The sequence below is a fragment of the Staurois parvus genome, unplaced genomic scaffold, assembly GCF_062004578.1.
Source record: "Staurois parvus isolate SC_StPar_1 unplaced genomic scaffold, SC_StPar_1.0 ptg000017l, whole genome shotgun sequence".
In the NCBI taxonomy this organism is placed as follows: Eukaryota; Metazoa; Chordata; class Amphibia; order Anura; family Ranidae; genus Staurois; species Staurois parvus.
Window position 1 is genome coordinate 21,348,407 of NW_028317813.1, and position 18,462 is coordinate 21,366,868.

The window sequence follows — 18,462 nt, forward strand, 5'->3', positions numbered from 1 at the left end:
CAATTGGGCTCATAATGTGCCCTCCTTGTGAAAGATGCTGCAGGCAAAGAACTGGAGAGCCTCCAAGGTATTTCTTACAACCTGCACTGATGGGACTAGAGCAGAGCTTAATTAAAATGGTAAGACTGTGTGGATACTGCACACACTTTAAACACCAGGAAGGTGGTAACTAAAATATGGAGATTAATAAGGAGCATAAGATAACCAACACAATCTTCGGTACTAATGAAAAAGGATATTAGCGTTTTTAAACAATGTACGGCTAAGTATTTCTACACAGAATAGTAACCTGCAGCCTTTAATCTCTCCCCAGGTAGGAAAAGACCAGGAACTGACAAATTCACAGACCTGTTACTTTGCTGTAGTACACCAGTATACACCGCGTTCCAAATTATTTTGCAAATTCTATTTAAGTGTCACAAAGATTAAATATTTTGTTTTTCAGTTTAACTCATGGATGGCATCGTGTGTCAGGGCTCTTTTGATCACTGAAAACAATCTCGGACACCTGTAATAATTAGACTGGCCGGTGAACCCAATTTAAGGAAAAACTGCTAAAGGAGGGTGTTCCACATTATTAAGCAAAGCACCATTTTCAAGCAATATAGGGAAGAAAAAGGATCTCTCTGCTGCCAAAAAGAGTGAAATAGTTCAATGCCTTTAGATATTTCACGAAAACTTAAGTGTGATCATCGCACTATTAAGAGATTTGCGGCTGATTCAGAGCACAGACGGGTTCGTAGAGATAAAGGCACATTGAGGAAGATTTCTGCCAGATCCATGCATCGGATCAAGAGAGCAGCTGCTAAAATACCATTACATAGCAGCAAACAGATATTTGAAGCTGCTGGTGCCTCTGGAGTCCCACGGACATCAAGGTGTAGAGTCCTACAAAGTCTTGCAACTGTGCATAAACCTTCTATTCGGCCACCACTAACCAATGCTCACAAGCAGAAATGGCTGCATTGGGCAGAAAAAGACATGAAGACTAATTTTCAAACAGTCCTGTTCACTGATGAGTACCGTGCAACCCTGGATGGTCCAGATGGATAGAGTAGTGGATGGTTGGTGGACGGCCACCCTGTTCCAACAAGGTTGCGACGTTAGCAAGGTGGTGGTGGAGTCATGTTTTGGGCCGGAATCATGGGAACAGCGCTGGTCGGCCCCTTTCGGGTCCCCGAAGGTGTAAAGATGACCTCTGCAAAGTATGTGGAGTTTATGACTGACCACTTTCTTCCCTGGTATAGAAGGAAGAACTATGCTTTCCGTAATAAAATCATCTTCATGCATGACAATGCACCATCTCATGCTGCAAAGAATACCTCTGCATCAATGGCTGCTATGGGGATAAAAGGAGAGAAAGTCATGGTGTGGCCTCCATCCTCCCCTGACCTCAATCCTATTGAGAACCTTTGGAGCATCCTCAAGCAAAAGATCTATGAGGGTGGGAGGCAATTTACATCCAAACATCAGCTCTGGGAGGCTATTCTGCCATCTTGCAAACAAATTCAAGCAGAAACTGTCCAAAAACTCACAAGTTCAATGAATGCAAGACTTGTGAAGCTGCTATCAAATAAGGGATCCTATGTTACAATGTAACGTGACCTGTTAAAATGTTTAAAAAGTTAAAATGTTAAAAGTTTGATTGAAATAGCTTTTGATTTCAGTAAATATGCTGCAAACACAACAAATGACAATTTTCAGTTCTTTACAACCTATAAAGTGTTTTGAAACTTACTGTGCGGAATAATTTGGAACAGTGCATTGTAAGTGTTTTATGTTTAAAAAAAATCCTGTTATTAGGTTTGTTCAATAAAATGTGAATTGTACTCTTAATAGTTGATAACAGGAGAATTATGCTGACTGTTATTTACATCAATTTAGGTAAATGAGAAAAATATAATTTGCATAATAATTTGGAACACGGTGTATAAAGCAACCTTTTGTCTGCAATCTTGAATCACTCCTGCTTGAGATCCAGGAACACCCTGCTATCTCTTGCATACAAAAGGCCTGATGCAAAAAAAATGCCAATTGCCTCAGCAGAAACAATGGTACAGATTATTGAATGAGAAGTGTCCCTTGTGCTGGTGGCTGCTCTGTTCCTTGAATTGTTCTTTGCCACCCCTCCCCCCCCCCCAAATACCCCCACAGCCTTGTTCTTCCTCTGCTGCAGGAGTTAAAGTGGTTCTAAAGGCTGGGTGTTTTTACCTTAATGCATTCAGGTAAAAAAAAAAAAACACCCACTAACTTCTTCCCTTCCCTTCCCCTCTAAACACTTACCTGAGCCTGGCACAGGTCAAACATTGTGGCCGGCCGCAGTCTTCTCTCCCCTCTCTTTCTCCTCTCACAAGGGCTCCAGCAGAAGCAAGAATCAGTGGTCTCCTACTGCTGAGAGGTGGGGCCGGGAGGGAGTTGCAGGGCAGAGCAGCTCTGTGTGTGTGATCATAGCAGGGTGGATTTGATTTAAATCACTAGTGAAAAGGCTAGATTTAAATCATAATTTTTAAAGAAAAACTGTCATCTCTGTCCCGCAATGGCTCCTCCTCTGACCCGCTGTTGACTCACCGACAGTCCCATTCACTTTAACGGGACAGCTGGTGATGCAGCAGTGACACAACAAGGTGAGGGATGTGGCAGCAGCAGGTGAGTGGATGCCCGCTAACAGGCGCTGCCATGATGGAACTAAAATGACAGGTGCAATTTAAATGCAAGGAATCCGACTCATTCTAGTAGTTAGTATCTTTAATACCCGCAAACCAAACTAAGGTTTCCTTTTTAGAATAATAACCTGTCAGGTTAGTAAAACAGCAATGTCAGAACCGATTTTAGATTAATCACACATAGAACTACTCATTCTTTTATTTCATGCTTTTTCTCTTGGTTACTGTGAAATTGTGTGAATGCATCAATGCAGTGCATGTTATCTCAGCTTGCAGAGCTTGGATTCATTGAATGAGTTTACCAAAAACGTAAATATTGCAGAATATATAGCCTCATGCTACATAACTAAGCTCCATTTCATGCTGAATAAACTAAATTATTAATGCATCTTAAACAGAAAACTATCTTTAGATAGATTTTTACTCCAAAAGCATTTTATCAAAAAAATTTGATAAAAATCAAAAATTCCAATTTAAATAAAAATCTGATTTTTCATTAAAAAAAAAAAATCTTTGATTTTTATCCACCCTGGTCCATAGACACACACAGTTCAGGAACAAGCATGTGGGTGCACACAGAGAAGAGGAAGAGCCTGGAGCACCAGCGAGGGACACCAGAAGAGAAGATTCGGGTCTGCTCTGTGCAAAACCAATGCACAGAGCAGGCAAGTATAGCAGGTCTATTATTTTAATAAAATAAAAAGCAGACTTTACAATCACTTTAATACGTGCTGGAGCTGTCGTGGGCACTTGTCAAAAGGGACAGCGGTGTCTGGCTTTTCCACCCCCATTCACAAAAGTTGTACTAATCGCTTCTCACAACAAAAAGCACTCTGTGAATGGAGCAGGTGAACTTTTCATTCATCCAGCTTCATTCAGAGCAGTTTTCATTGCAGGAAGTGATAGTATGGCTTCTATGGATGGAACATGGGGGTGGAAAGGGCAGAACCATCATTCTCCTTGCACAATCCCAGTGAATACTGAGAAGCCCAGATCTCACAACAGTGCACTTCAGCACAGTGCAGGAACATCTTGTCACAAGATTTTGGCTACTTGACATTCTCCAGGATCTCGCTGGAAAAGATAAAGTCCTCATCCCTTGCAGCACGGAAGGTAGGGGTAAGATAGGTATACTTGTTAACTTGTTTTTTCCTCTACAGGCTTGCTGCCATGTGGTTTTGACCAGGCAAGAAGTATATGCAACATAGACAGAGAAAAATCAGGGTTTGTAGCCATTTTTTTTTTTAAAGGATAAATTCACCTTTGGGCACATGTAACATGTTTCCACTGCTGCAGACTCTGCCCGATCCCCCCCCCCCCCCATCCCTGTGACAGCAGTATAGGGAGAAGTTCCCCATACTAGCGGTCAGTTCTGTGAATGAGCTACAAGTCACAACATCCCTTGCAGATGTCGGCTTGTAGTTCTTAATGAACTACCATGGCACTGTGGAGCATTGTGGTAGTTCATTCAGTCTTCCTGTCGGTGCTACACTGTCTGCTCGTATGAGCACACAGATGAAACTGACAGTCTGCTGGAGACCTGCATGGCACCAGCAATCTGCTGATCGCTGGTGCAATAATCAATAAATGCACATTTTTTTATAGTTTTTTTAAAATGAACTTAACCTTTAAATTGAGTTGGAAAGGTCAGCCCTAACTTCCTGTCTGAAAACTATTCCATCAGGACTGGAAGCGAGGGTAAATCTTGCACACAGGTGCAGCCTACACCCTTTAACCAGTTCAATACTGGGCACTTTTACCCCCTTCCTGCCCAGGCCAATTTTCAGGTTTCAGCACTCTCACACTTTGAATGACAAATACGCAGTAATGCAACAATGTACCCAAACTAGACTTTTATAATTTTGTTCACAAAAATAGAGCTTTCTTTTGGTGGTATTTAATCACCACTGGGGTTTTCAGTTTTTTGCTAACCAAAAAAAAAGACCAAACATTTTGAAAAAAAAAAAACACGTTGTTCTTTGTTTCTGTTATAAAAGTTTGCAAATAAATTATTGTTCTTCATAAATTTAGGCCAAGATGTATTCTGCTATATTTCTTTGGTGAAAATAACCCAAATCAGTATTATTTAGTCTGTAGGAAAGTTATAGAGTTCACAAACTATAGGATATATCTGAAAATTGATCAATCCTGAAGTACTGACAGACAATCTAATTTCTTGAGGCCCAAAAATATCAGACCACTACACGCAAGGTTCAATCCAGGAAGGACATCATATGATGCCCTCCCGGATGGACGAGAGTCCCACCCGGCTGCCATTTTACTATTGGCCGGGCAGGAAGTGGTTAAAGAGATTCTAAAGGTTTTTTTTTCTGGAAAATAGCACACGTCCAGATTTACCTTCTGTGTGCAGTGGTTTTGCACAGAGCAGCCTGGATCCTCCTCTTCTCGGGTCCCCCGCAGGTTTTCCTGCCCCTCCCTCCTGTCAGGTGCCCCCACAGCAAGAAGCTTGCGATGGAGGCACCTGCTGCTCCGTGTCCATTCACACATGGAGCCATGGCTTGCCCCCCCCCTCATTGGCTGACAGGCTGTGATTGAAAGCAGCAGGAGACAATGGCTAAAGCTTGCTGTCTCAGCCAATGAGGACTCTGCACTGCTGTATAGCAGGCCAATCGCAAGCAGCAGTATAGCAGATGGGAGCATGTCAAAAATAAATTTATTTTTTTTTGCATAGGCCTACATGTAAAGAGTAGACTCTTCTTTTTTACTCATGTAAAACACATTACACCAAGAACACTGCAAACAAATAAAAATGACCTTTATTAGCAAACCTATAATTCTTGGTACATACTGTATGTGTGTTTGTACAAATACAGAGTATATTGCAGTTCCCAAGAAAACAGGTCACTAGAAGCTCTTCTGAAATCTGAATGCTTCATTTTTCACAGTATTCTGATACACCAGTGTTACACCCACTGGATACACTGACTCATCACTTTGTTCTATTAACAAATCCAGGTTACATATAACTAGAATGGAAAGGATTCCTAACTTTAAAAATATATTTGAAGATTTTCACCACCCAAGATTAAAAAAGTAAAAAAAAAAGGCAGCAAATACAACAAAACAAATTTCTATGCTGTTTTTTGTTTTATAAACCCTGATAAGTGGATAATATGCTTAATCCAGAACTGGGCAGATCCCATTCTATTAGCCAGAAAACAAAGACAACTACTGAAGCATGCCTTTCCAATTATAACAAAAACAAATCTTGGAGAAACCATGAAGAGATCTACTTGTTACTGGATGTACCATGCTTTTATCAGTCTACAACCTGACAGCAGCAGGTCAAAAGCATTTGTTTCCAAAAACAGAATCTTTTTAAGATTCTGGTTTGTATACCTATTGCTTGAAGTGCTGCTAAAGTATATTGAAAAATTTTTTTTTTAAATGTATACTTGCCTGCTCTGCGCAACAATATTGTACAGAGTAATCCCTTATCTCTTGGTGCCCCTGTTAGGGAGATTCACCCTGTCATGTTTACTGTTATCTTAGAAAGTATCATTGTGGTAAAAAACAAATGAGTTGATTTCACCCCACTAAAAATTAGAAAATAAACAAACGTTCTTAAAAGAAAAAAAAAATGTCAAAACAAACCTCTACTAGTGTATAGCCAGCTTAAAGCTAATTACATTTAAAAGTTTTTTGTTTTTTTTAAATATGCATAACTGCATTCAGACAGGGTAGACGACCCCCCCCCCCCCCCCAATCAAGCACACACAAACACCACTATATCCAAAACAACTGTGACTAGATTTGAACTCTGCACCAAATCCTCTTGTAGGTGCTATAACCTGCTCCACCCCACAACCACCACTAGCCATCTAATCACAGTATTGTTGTTGGTTGATGGTGACCTCTCAAAAGAGAACTGGCAAACTGAAATCTCATTTACAGCTCGTGCCCAAGGTATGCCCACCACAACAGGTTTTTGCTATTTAAGTAATTGTCTACATTTAAACAGTAAAACCTTGATAATTCTGTCACATTTGCTATAAAGACAGCTCACAAAGTGGAAACGAAAAAAAAAAGCCCGTCTTAGAAAACTCCAGTGCAGTCAAACAAAAAAACATTTTAGTTGATTACTTGTTCACTTCCTTTATTATAATGGTAGCCATAGATGCGCTAGTGCTGAAAAATCTTACCTCACCAGGCACAAAGCAGCACTAGAGGAGCTTCAATCAAACGCTAACAGCTCCGTTCAGAAGCTCCTGAATCAGGTGTTTATTTCCCAAGAATCTTCTGGTTGTCCTAGCTGTCCCACTGCTAAATAATCACATCTCACCTGAATCCAGTGTATTGGGTGCAAAGCAGGACTAGATGTCCTTAACCACTTGCCTACCAGGCACTTATACCCCGTTATTTACCAGGCCAATTTTCAGCTTTCAGCGCTGCCGCACTTTGATTGACAATTGCGCGGTCATGCAACATTGTACCCATATGAAATTTTGATCATTTTTTTCTCACAAACAGAGCTTTCTTTTGGTGGTATTTAATCGCCTCTGGGCGCTTTACTTTTTGCGCTATAAATAAAAAAAGTGCAAAAAATTTGAAAAAAAAAAAACGTTTCTTTGTTTCTATTATAAAATTTTTCAAACAGGTATTTTTTCTCCTTCACTGATGTGCGTTGATGAGGCAGCACTGATGGGCACTGATAGGCGGCACTAAAGGGCACTGATAGGCAGCACTAAAGGGCACTGATAGGCAGCACTAATGAGGTGGCACTGATAGACAGCAGTAATGAGGTGTCACGGATAGGCGGCACTAATATGCAGCACTGATAGGTGGCACTGATAGGTGACACTGATGATGGGTACTGATAGACAGCACTGACTGGCATCATTGCTGGGCACTGACTGGCGGCACTGACTGGCACAACCCCTGGGCACTGACTGGTGGCACTGACTGGCAGCACTGCTGGGCTGCACTGGTGGGCAGCACAGGTGGGTGGGCACAGGTGGGTGGGCACAGGTGGGTGGGCACAGGTGGGTGGGCACAGGTGGGCGGCACTGCAGAATGGCACAGGTGGGTGGCACTGCAGAATGGCACAGGTGGGTGGCACTGCAGAATGGCACAGGTGGGTGGCACTGCAGAATGGCACAGGTGGGCGGAGCTAGTGGGCGCACTGCTGGGCACAGATGGGCGGAACTTGCGGGTGGCACTGCTGGGCACCGATCATCAGGGCACTGATCATCAGTGCCCTGATGATCGGTGCCGATCCCCGCTCTGACAACTGCCGGTTCTTGGCAGTACTTTCCTCACGATCTGACAGCGTGAGGAAAGTGCAGCCGAGAACCGGCACTTGCATTTCCCTCTGATCAGCGTGTCATTGGACACCGCTGATCATGTGGTAAAAGGCCGCTGTGATCGGCCTTTTACCACATCACGTGATCAGCTGTGTCCGTAGGACACAGCGATCACGGAGATCGCCGGGTGCGCGCCCCAGGAGCGCGTTCTGGGAGGCCGTCATATGACGTCCACCCAGAACTGGCCGGCCGCAGTGCAGCCGTCATTTGGCTATCTGAGGTCGGCAACTAGTTAACTAGCTGGTTAGGTCTCACCACGCACAGATCAGCCTAAAATCTCCTCCTCTATCCAAATCCTTTGGTGTTAAACCAAAAAAGAAAAATTGAATACACCGAGTTTAAAAAAGAATTACCCCCCTTTAATCACATTTTGTTGCTTTGCAGCCTGAAGTGAAGACAGACACAGTTTTTGCTTTAGCCAGCTGTCAGAAAAAAAAATTAAAAAAACAGAATCACCGAGTTGGAAAAAGGATCACCCCCCCCTCCTAAAAATGATTTGTAAACTCAGTCAGGTGTAGCTAGTCACCTTCTCAAGGACACACAAAACCATTTGACTTTCAAATGTGATCAGCTGTGGTCATTTCGATTAGCTCAGCATGAAAAGAGCTTTTCTGGAGCATTTCAGTTCAAATGAAGAAAACAATCCCCTTCCTCCTTGATTGTAAGCTCTAATAAACAGGTCCCTCTGTTTCCTCTTGTGCCAAATTGTAATGTAACTGTAATGTCTACCTTCATTTTGTAAAGCGCTGTGCACACTGTTGGCTCTATATAAATCCTGTATAATAATAACTATGGGTGGCAAGGCACTGTCAAAAGATCTCCAAGATAAAGTTGTGGACAGGCACAAGTCAGGAGATGGATATAAAAAAATGTCAAAGGCTTTACCAATGCCTAGAGGCACAGTGAAGTCTATTGTTAAGAAATGAAAGGTAGACCTTCCCTGGACCAGGACATCACTCCAAACTGGATGAAAGAGCCAGGAGGAAACAGGTCAGAGAGGCTACCAAGAGGCCTACAGCAGTTGCAGGAATGTTCGACAAAAAAATAGTTATTGTGTACATTTGACAACAAAATCACTAATTCTCCACAAATATGGCTTGTATGGGATGGTTGCAAGAAAAGAGCCGCTCCTCAAGAAAGGCCACATGCAGTCACGACTGAGCTTTGCCAAAACGCACCTTGAAAAACTAAAATTGAATGATTTGGCCTCAACACTAAACAATACTGTATGTCTGGTGGAAATCCAATACAGCTCACCATCCAAATAACACCATTCCTACAGTAAAGCATGGAGGTGGTAATATCCTGTTATGGGGGGGGTTTCTCTGCAGCAGGGACTGGAGCACTTGTCAGGAAAGAAAGAAAAATGGATGGGGCACAATACCGTCACATTCTTGAGGAAAATCTGCAGCTCTCTGCAAGAAAGTTGTCATGTTCTTCCCATTGACGATGACCCAAAGCACACAGCAAAAATGAAAAAATTAGCACAGTGGTTGAAGGAGAAAAAGGTGAATGTCTTTGCATGGACTAGTCACAGCCCAGACTTGAACCCCATTGACAATCTGTGGAATGACTTGAAGACTGCAGTCCCCAAATGGTCACCATGAAATTTCACTGAACTTGAGCAGTTCTGCAAAGAAGAGTGGGCAAATACTGCAAAGTCTAGATGTGCAAAGTTAGTAGAGACCTATCCCAACAGGCTAAAGGCTGTAATTAAAGCAAAAGGTGGTTCAACAAAATACTGACACAAGGGGGTGATCCTTTTTCCAATTCAGCAATTGTCTTTGAATTTTTAAAAAAAAATTCTGACATGTTGGTATATCTTTCACTTGAGTGTTATAAAGTAGCTCTGAGTAAATACAGATGGTTAAAACAAAAACTGTGTCTGTCTTCATTTCAGGCTGCAAAGCAATAATGTGTGATAATATTTAACTATTACAGTGTTTTATTTTAAATTCTTGAACTAAATAGCATACATATGCCCTATGAGGACCCTCACCCCTCTGAAGGACAATCAAAATTTGAAAAAAATTGACTGAATAAACTGATCACCCTGTATGTTATTCAGAGGGGTGAGGGTCTTCATAGGCCATATGTATGCACTTATTTAGTTTAACTATTACAGAGTTTTATTTTAAATTTTTGATTGTTTTTCAGTGGTGTGAAGGTCTCCATAGTGCTCATAAAGTTTTAAGTGTTCACCTAGCGCAGTATCCATTTGAATTAGCATTTTAAGAGATGACATCCTCTTATATACTTTCAGCTTTGTGACTTCAGTTGATTGGGGATTTACGCGGTTTGATCTTACATACCAAGAGATCCTGCCAGGAACAGGACTTCCTGGTAAAGGCTAACACTAAGCCACTGCCTTGTAGTTAAAGCAGAACTATAGGCAAAACTTTTTTTTTCATTTTGGAGAGAGCAAGGGAGGGTTATAACCCGTCAGATTTTTTTTTTTCACCATCTCTATCCCATTGAGATTTCCCTTCACTTCCTGTCCTATAGCCAAACAGGAAGTGATAGGGAATGTCTGCAAATTAAGGCAATTCCTTGGGGACCCCCAGGTCACGAAAACTATTGTCCCCATTGGAAGATTTCCCCTCTTACTTTTCAGGCAGGGGACAACCCAAAATTTGGGATTTTATTTTACTTTCACTTTCAATAATAATGGTAAACAGGACAAATAAAGAGGGTGAATCTACAAAAAAAAAAAAAAAACAACATTTTGCGTTTAGTTCTACCTTAACAGCAGCACTGTCAGCAAGCTCCCTCAGTTGGCTGTCAGTCTGCCTGATAGACCTGATAAGGCAGTCAAGCAGGGTGGATTTGATTTAAATCACTAGTGAAAAGGCTTGATTTAAATCATAATTTTTAAAGAGAAACTGTCATCTCTGTCCCACAGCAGCTCCTCCTCTGACCCGCTCCTTACTCACCGACAGTCCCATTCACTTTAATGGGACTGCTGGTGATGCAGCAGTGACACAATAAGGTGAGGGACGTGGTGGCAGCAGGTGAGTGGATGCCCGCTAACAGGCACTGCCATGATGGATCTAAAATGACAGGTGCTCTTTAAATGTAAGGAATCCGACTCATTCTTGCTGGTAGTTAGAATCTTTAATATTTGCAAACCAAATGAAGGTTTCCCTTTTAGAATAATAAGCTGTCAGGTTAGTGAAACAGCAATGTCAGAACAGATTTTAGGTTAATCACACGTAGTTGGAGAACTACTCAAATTCTTTTATTTCATGTTTTTTTTCTTGGTTACTGTGAAATTGTGTGAATGCATCAATGCAGTGCATGTTATCTCAGCTTGGATTCATTGAATGAGTTTACCAAAAATGTAAATATTGCAGAATATACAGCCTCATGCTACATAACGAAGCTCCATTTCACACTGAATACATTATTAATGTATCTTAAATAGAAAACTATCTTTAGATAGATTTTTACTCCAAAAGCATTTTATTAAAATAAATGTGATTAAAAAAAAAAAAAAATCCGATTTAAATTTAAAAAAAATCATCGATTTGTATCCACCCTGCAGTCAAATCACCAACTGAAGGAGCTTGCTGACAATGCTGCTGCTAACTTCAAGGCACTGAGCAGATTCACATCTGAATTGCACAGGAATGGGGTGCTGTTGCAAAAGCAATTTTCAAAAATCGCACAAAAAGTAGTGCAAGCACTATTTTTTAGAAACGCACCGCTCCAAATCGCATGGTACTGTGGTACCATACGATCTAGTGCAGGCAAACACAATTTGTTTGCAATCAACATTTGGGGTGTCGTTAGGAATATATTGACACCCGCAGTGGATTGCACAGCCAATGTGTTTTAAAAGTGGTGCGGGAAACGCACAACATATTGAGAGTTTCCCGCACCACATTCTCAGTGGGGAGTGAGAGTTTTACTGCCCAACTGCTAACGTGAACAAGCCCTTAGACACTTATCCAAGGAACATCTTGTTCTGGGGACACCTCCATTCACTTTCTCAGTAATAGTGGTCTAGGGGACAAACAGAGGGGTGAATCTCCCCAAAGGCAAGTAACACGCAATTATAGGCGCTCCTGTTAAAGCAGCAGTAAACCCAATAGCAAACATTATATTGTGGTTTACCAATTCTTAGATGGGATAGCTGCATTCGTTTCCTCTCTTATATTTTCATCTGGTGAACTGACTAGTAAGTCTCTTGCTTTTCAAAAGAACTAGCTCTCTTGCAGATGTATCAGTTACAGAGATGAGAGAAACCCAGGGATGTTCAAATTGAATCGCACGATGCCTGCGACAAGTAGTTCCAGGCGCTGGGCAGGTAGTTTTCTTTTAACCTTTAGCCCTGCTGCGGGCATGCAGCAGGGCTCACCTGTCAAGTGGAAGCAGACAACTTTCTCCCCTACCCTTCTTGTCCTGACCCGGAACTGAAGTTATGTCACTTCCGGATCACCGGTGAAATATTTCCCAGCCATTCGGATGGGAAAGAATGTAATGCGGTGCAATGTGCACTGTATTACATCCATTGGAGTACAAGGGTCACATCCAGGGTCTTTTAAACCTTGGATGTCTCATTAAAGAGAATCTGTCATCACAAATCGTAACATAGGGGACTTTTTGTCTCCTATTTGATAAAAAAAAAAAAGTGGAGTTAAAAAACGTGTTTTAAATTGTAAAAATGAAAGTTATACCCAAGCACATAACCCAACCCCCCCCAAAAAAATATTTTGCGTTCCACCCCCACATAAACGCACATACAAAACATAAAAGCACAGGCTTGGGGCGCCTAGGAATGAAAACGTTGATTGCGATACAAGTCACATATTTCTGCGCATGCCAGAATGAGCATGCAAATTCAAAGTTTGACATGTTGGATATCCATTTACTCGGTGCAATCTCATCTTTTATAGTTTACAAAAAAAAAAATGGGTAACTTATTGCTTTTTTTGTGCTCTAAAATTAAGTGCATCTCGCAAATTAAGTGCATTTTTTTACTGAATTTTTTCATTTCCTAGACCTTTGTGGTAATATCATATGACATAAGCAATTGAAACTACCACTATTTTATTCTCTAGGGTCTCTGCTTTCAGAAAATATATAAAGTTTTGTCCAGTTTTTATGTAATCTTCAGGCCTAAAATTATTATTTTTTTAAACGTGCAAAAAACATAAAAAGAGCTCTGGCAGCGAAAGGGATAAAGGATAAGCTTGACACTCCTCTTTCCTGGCAAGCACCCAATCAGTGCACATTACACTGCAAGGTCTCTCCCCTCCTTGCTAGGCCCCAGGTGCATTGCTGGAGACAGACAGGGAGGGGAGGAGGAGAAAAACAGCGCAATGTTAAATTTATTACACATTTAAGTTGTCATAAAGCCTCTTTAGTTTTTAAAATTCCAAAAATCTCCAATTTAAATACGGTTTTGGCTGAAAAAAAAATTTTCTTCATCTGGACAAGTAGATTGGGACCCCAATTTTGTCCCTGGAAAAAAATTTCCACACCCCTGCAAACCATTTACCACTGGCAGGTGTGCTTACAATGATTTATGCAGTTTGGCTTCAACTTGTTAATGTATCTAAATCTGCTAGTGCATTTAACATGGGGTACACACTATTAAAAAACTGGACAAACGATCGTATGATTTTCCATGAAGGTGTGTATCATGTAGCTGACAATGGTATTAACTTTTCAAACAACAAAGACGAACATTATTTCTTGTGTAGGATTCCTGCGTTTGTAGTAACCTTCTTTGCTTCTGATCATGCACATTTTTTCTATTTGATTATTTTCATACGATTACTGTACACATTGAGAGAAAACTGGACATTGTGCTCATGTACAATAAAATGTTTCTACCTTGCACATTTTTTTTCTTTTGGTCTCAACAGTCAGAATCCGCTTTTAAAAGAACTATACTAACGATCAGATAATCGACCAATTGTTCCTTATACAGAATTTTTCTTCTAATTTTCTTATAGTCAATACTTTGCTTAACACTCCTCCTCCCTCCAGACTGACAATGCTTTCCAAAGAATCTTTGAATTTAGAACACTTTAAAGTGATAATCCCACAATCATCATTTATCATATTGCAGCTTAAAGTGGTAGTAAAGTATTTTTTATTATATAAAACAGTGCCCCTGTACATTATGACAGACTTCCCTACAAACGGAGCCCTCCAGTTCTGTGCTGTCACAGCTCCCCGGTGCTGCCATCATCACCCAGTTTTCATTTTGGGTTCCAAACCTTTGACCGATTAAATGGCCAGGCAGCAGTGACGTCACTCCCGTGTCTATGCACAGGAGTCACATCAGCCTTGGCATGGACGGAAGGCCGTAAGTGTGGTCTGAGCTGTGCATGTGCAGCTCAGACAAGATTACCCGCTGACAGACAGGGAGGAGAGTTATGACACAAGAGACCTCTAGGGTCTCCTCTGTTATAAAATCTCTGCCTGTCAGTGGGTGTTGTATTGCATACGTTTACTTCCACTTTAATAATCATTAGATGTGATGGCTGCATTAGTTTCCTAATTTTAGATTTTCTTCTATTTTCACCTGGTGATCCAGCAAGTATGTCTGTTTTTCAACAGAACAAGTTCTCTAGCAAATGTATAAGTTACAGGGAATCAATTTACCACTGGCAGAGGTGCTTACACTGATCAGCTTTTATTCATATAAACTCTTTATCCCAAAAGGAACAAAACTGTTTGCTGCAGATGTTTATAAAGTGTCAGCTGGAGCTTGGCTTCAATTTTTTAATGTATTTAAATCTGCTAGTAGATAACACTCCCTTCCCCCCAGACTGACAATCCTGTCGTCTGCTGTGCCCCTTCATCCAGAGTGGCGTCTCTAACACAGGAGCTGTGTTAATTAACAGATCACCAGGTGAAAACAGAGGGGAAAAAAAACGAATGAAGCCACCACACCGAATGATTGGTAAGCTGAAATGTAGGAGGAGAGGTGTTTCAAAACTGCTTAAAGTAGAGCTCCAGCCAAAAGGGGAAGTTTCCCTTTAAGGCCTTGTCCCTTGCTCCCCGTTAAGGAATGGCACCTTTGGGGAGTACCCAATTGTGACAGGTACCCCCTCCCACTGCAATCACCTAAGCAATCAGGAGCGGATGTTGTCCTATCCCCTCTTCTGGGGCACAAGACAGGTCCCAGAAGACTGTGAGACCACTCTACTCGCACATGTGCAGTGGGAACCCAGCTGTGTGAAGCCACAAGCTGTGCCCACACTTAACATGCCGATGTTGGGGCGAGAGGACAGCTGGCGAAACCAGCTGCGGTGAGGACACCACTGGATCGAGGGACAGGTGAGTGTCTTTTTAACGTCAGCAGCTTTTTTTGTAGCGGATTTTACATTTTTTACATTTTTGACTGGAGCTCCAAATTAAGTCTTTTTAATTCAGGACACTTTAACCACTTGCCTACAGGGCACTTTTACCCCTTCCTGCCCAGGCCAATTTTCAGCTTTCAGCGCTGTCACACTTTGAATGACAATTGCGCGGTCATGCAACATTGTACCCAAACTACCTTACCTACGGGTCCCTTACCTTCCCCCCCCATAGTCCTCCACGGGTCCCTTACCTCCCCAATAGTCCTCCACGGGTCCCTTACCTCCCCCCCCCCCCAGAGTCCTCCATGGGTCCCTTACCTTTTCCCCCTCATAATCCTCCACGGGTCACTTACCTCCCCCCAATAGTCCTCCACGGGTCCCTTACCTCCCCCCCATAGTCCTCCACGGGTCCCTTACCTTTCAAGTCCTCCACGGGTCACTTGCCTTCCCCCTCACAGTCCTCCACGGGTCCCTTGCCTTCCCCCTCACAGTCCTCCACGGGTCCCTTGCCTTCCCCCTCACAGTCCTCCACGGGTCCCTTGCCTTCCCCCTCACAGTCCTCCACGGGTCCCTTGCCTTCCCTCTCACAGTCCTCCACGGGTCCCTTGCCTTCCCTCTCACAGTCCTCCACGGGTCCCTTGCCTTCCCTCTCACAGTCCTCCACGGGTCCCTTGCCTTCCCTCTCACAGTCCTCCACGGGTCCCTTGCCTTCCCTCTCACAGTCCTCCACGGGTCCCTTGCCTTCCCTCTCACAGTCCTCCACGGGTCCCTTGCCTTCCCCCTCACAGTCCTCCACGGGTCCCTTGCCTTCCCCCCCACAGTCCTCCACGGGTCCCTTGCCTTCCCCCCCACAGTCCTCCACGGGTCCCTTGCCTTCCCCCCATAGTCCTCCACGGGTCCCTTACCTTCCCCCTCCCCTCATAGTCCTCCACGGGTCCCACCTTCCCCCCATAGTCCTCCACAGGTCCCTTACCTTCCCCCCCATAGTCCTCCACAGGTCCCTTACCTTCCCCCCCATAGTCCTCCACAGGTCCCTTACCTTCCCCCCCATAGTCCTCCACGGGTCCCTTACCTTCCCCCCCATAGTCCTCCACGGGTCCCTTACCTTCCCCCCCATAGTCCTCCACGGGTCCCTTACCTTCCCCCCCAAAGTCCTCCACGGGTCCCACCTTCCCCCCCATAGTCCTCCACGGGTCCCTTACCTTCCCCCCATAGTCCTCCACGGGTCCCTTACCTTCCCCCCATAGTCCTCCACGGGTCCCTTACCTTCCCCCCATAGTCCTCCACGGGTCCCTTACCTTCCCCCCATAGTCCTCCACGGGTCCCTTACCTTCCCCCTCCCCTCATAGTCCTCCACAGGTCCCTTACCTTCCCCCCATAGTCCTCCACAGGTCCCTTACCTTCCCCCCCATAGTCCTCCACAGGTCCCTTACCTTCCCCCCCATAGTCCTCCACAGGTCCCTTACCTTCCCCCCCATAGTCCTCCACAGGTCCCTTACCTTCCCCCCCCCCAAAGTCCTCCACAGGTCCCTTACCTTCCCCCCCAAAGTCCTCCACAGGTCCCTTACCTGCTCCTTCCTTGCCGGCAGTCTCCTCAGGCGGGGCCCCGTGCACGGCTGGACACACGCGGAACTAAAGACGATGAGGACAGCTGCAGAGCTGCGATGATGGGAAGCCGTGGTAGAATGACATGGATGCCTGTCTGCCCTCTCTCCGTTCAGCCCCGGCAGTGTGAGAGGAGAGGAGGAGGAGGGGAACCCGCTGAACACACACGCGGGAGGCTAGGGGGCATCACAAGCGAAAAGAGCGAAGAAAACAAGTGATGGGGGAGGGGAGAAAAGATAACGGATGGAGAAAGGAGAAATAAAGAGAAAGAAAAAGAAAAAGGAAAAAAGGAAATGAAGGAAGGAAAAAAAATGTCCAGACCCCTCCTCCTCCTCCTAGCGAGCGACGTGACGGACGCGCTGACGTTGCGCAGCAGCTGCTCACGTAACTGCGTAGAGTGACAAGATCCTCAATTCAGCCCTAGAGGTCAATAGAGGAAGTGTAAGGTGGTCACTGAGGCAGCCATTGTCTTGGAGCCCTTCGGGTGGGTGGGAGTTGGGGGGCTGCAATTTCCATTTTCTCTTTTCTCCGGAAGTTGCCTAGACTATTTTTCTGCAAGCTTCCCACCTGCTGTTAGCTGTATATAATGACACACAAATGAGGCACGATAGAGCATGTTTCCCATTCTGAAAAGGCACCTGTGCAGCCTTGAGGACTTGTGGTACTGCAATATCCAGCATGGCTTGTCACATACCTCCTAAAGCAAGGTCCACTAGTTTTCCAAGAAAAAATGCTCATTGTAAGCAATAAATCAAAAAACAGAAGGATATATGTATAAAGTACCTTACGCCCTCCCGCGTGGTGGCATAGTTGAAAGCATTGGGGATTGTGGGAAAGATGAGGAACCCCAATTCCTACAAAATGTGTTTCTGTACTTGCTGCAGCATTTTGGAGAGTTTGGATCCTTCCAGGGCCCTGCGGTGAGACCCTGTAATGTCAGTGGCACCTACAGCCGATGAAAGCCGCATTGTACAGTGTCAAACCCACCCATTGAAGTTCATGGTGCCTCACTGCAAATACAAGCTAAATGCTGCAACATAGTATTTTAAAACCGCTAAAGTCCCACCGTCACAAACAGCGAGCAGGCAGGCATTTTACTGTGAGAGACATTTAGGGGGATTTACTAAAACTGCAGAGTGCAAAATCTGGTGCATAGAAACCAATCAGATTCCAGGTTTTATTGTCAATGCTTGAAGTGGCTGTAAACCTCAGACATGAAATATGAACAAACATATCCTTCTATAGTGTGTACTTGTCTCATTCCTGAGCACTAAGTGGCATTTCTGTCTGCTGCTTTGTTCCTCTGCTATCTGCAGGAGACAAGTTTTCCTGATACCAAGAGAAAAATGGTGACAGGGGAGGAACCTCCAGCAGATTGACAGCCTCAGCTCTGTTCCTTTGAGCTGTGTGGAGGGGGGGGGGTCTCTTCCCTCCAATCAGAGCTCTCCTCACTGAGCTCTGCAGAGTGTAATTTCAGCTCTCCGCTCCTGTTTTTTTAACTCTCAGACAAGTTTTATAAAATTCACCACATTGAGCGGATGTAGAGAAGAA

The 18,462-nt window shown here is 43.7% G+C and overlaps 1 protein-coding gene across 7 annotated transcripts in view; it reads right to left on the reverse strand.

The window, feature by feature from the left end:
- R3HDM2 (R3H domain containing 2) overlaps positions 1 to 17,271 on the reverse strand; it is a 179,227-nt gene extending 161,956 nt beyond the window's left edge. For all 7 annotated transcript variants that reach the window (XM_089681237.1, XM_089681209.1, XM_089681221.1 and 4 more), the window contains exon 1: positions 16,875 to 17,271. The gene's annotated coding sequence lies outside the window, so the exon portion shown is untranslated. The remainder of the gene's footprint in view (positions 1 to 16,874) is intronic.
- Positions 17,272 to 18,462: the final 1,191 nt, after the last annotated feature.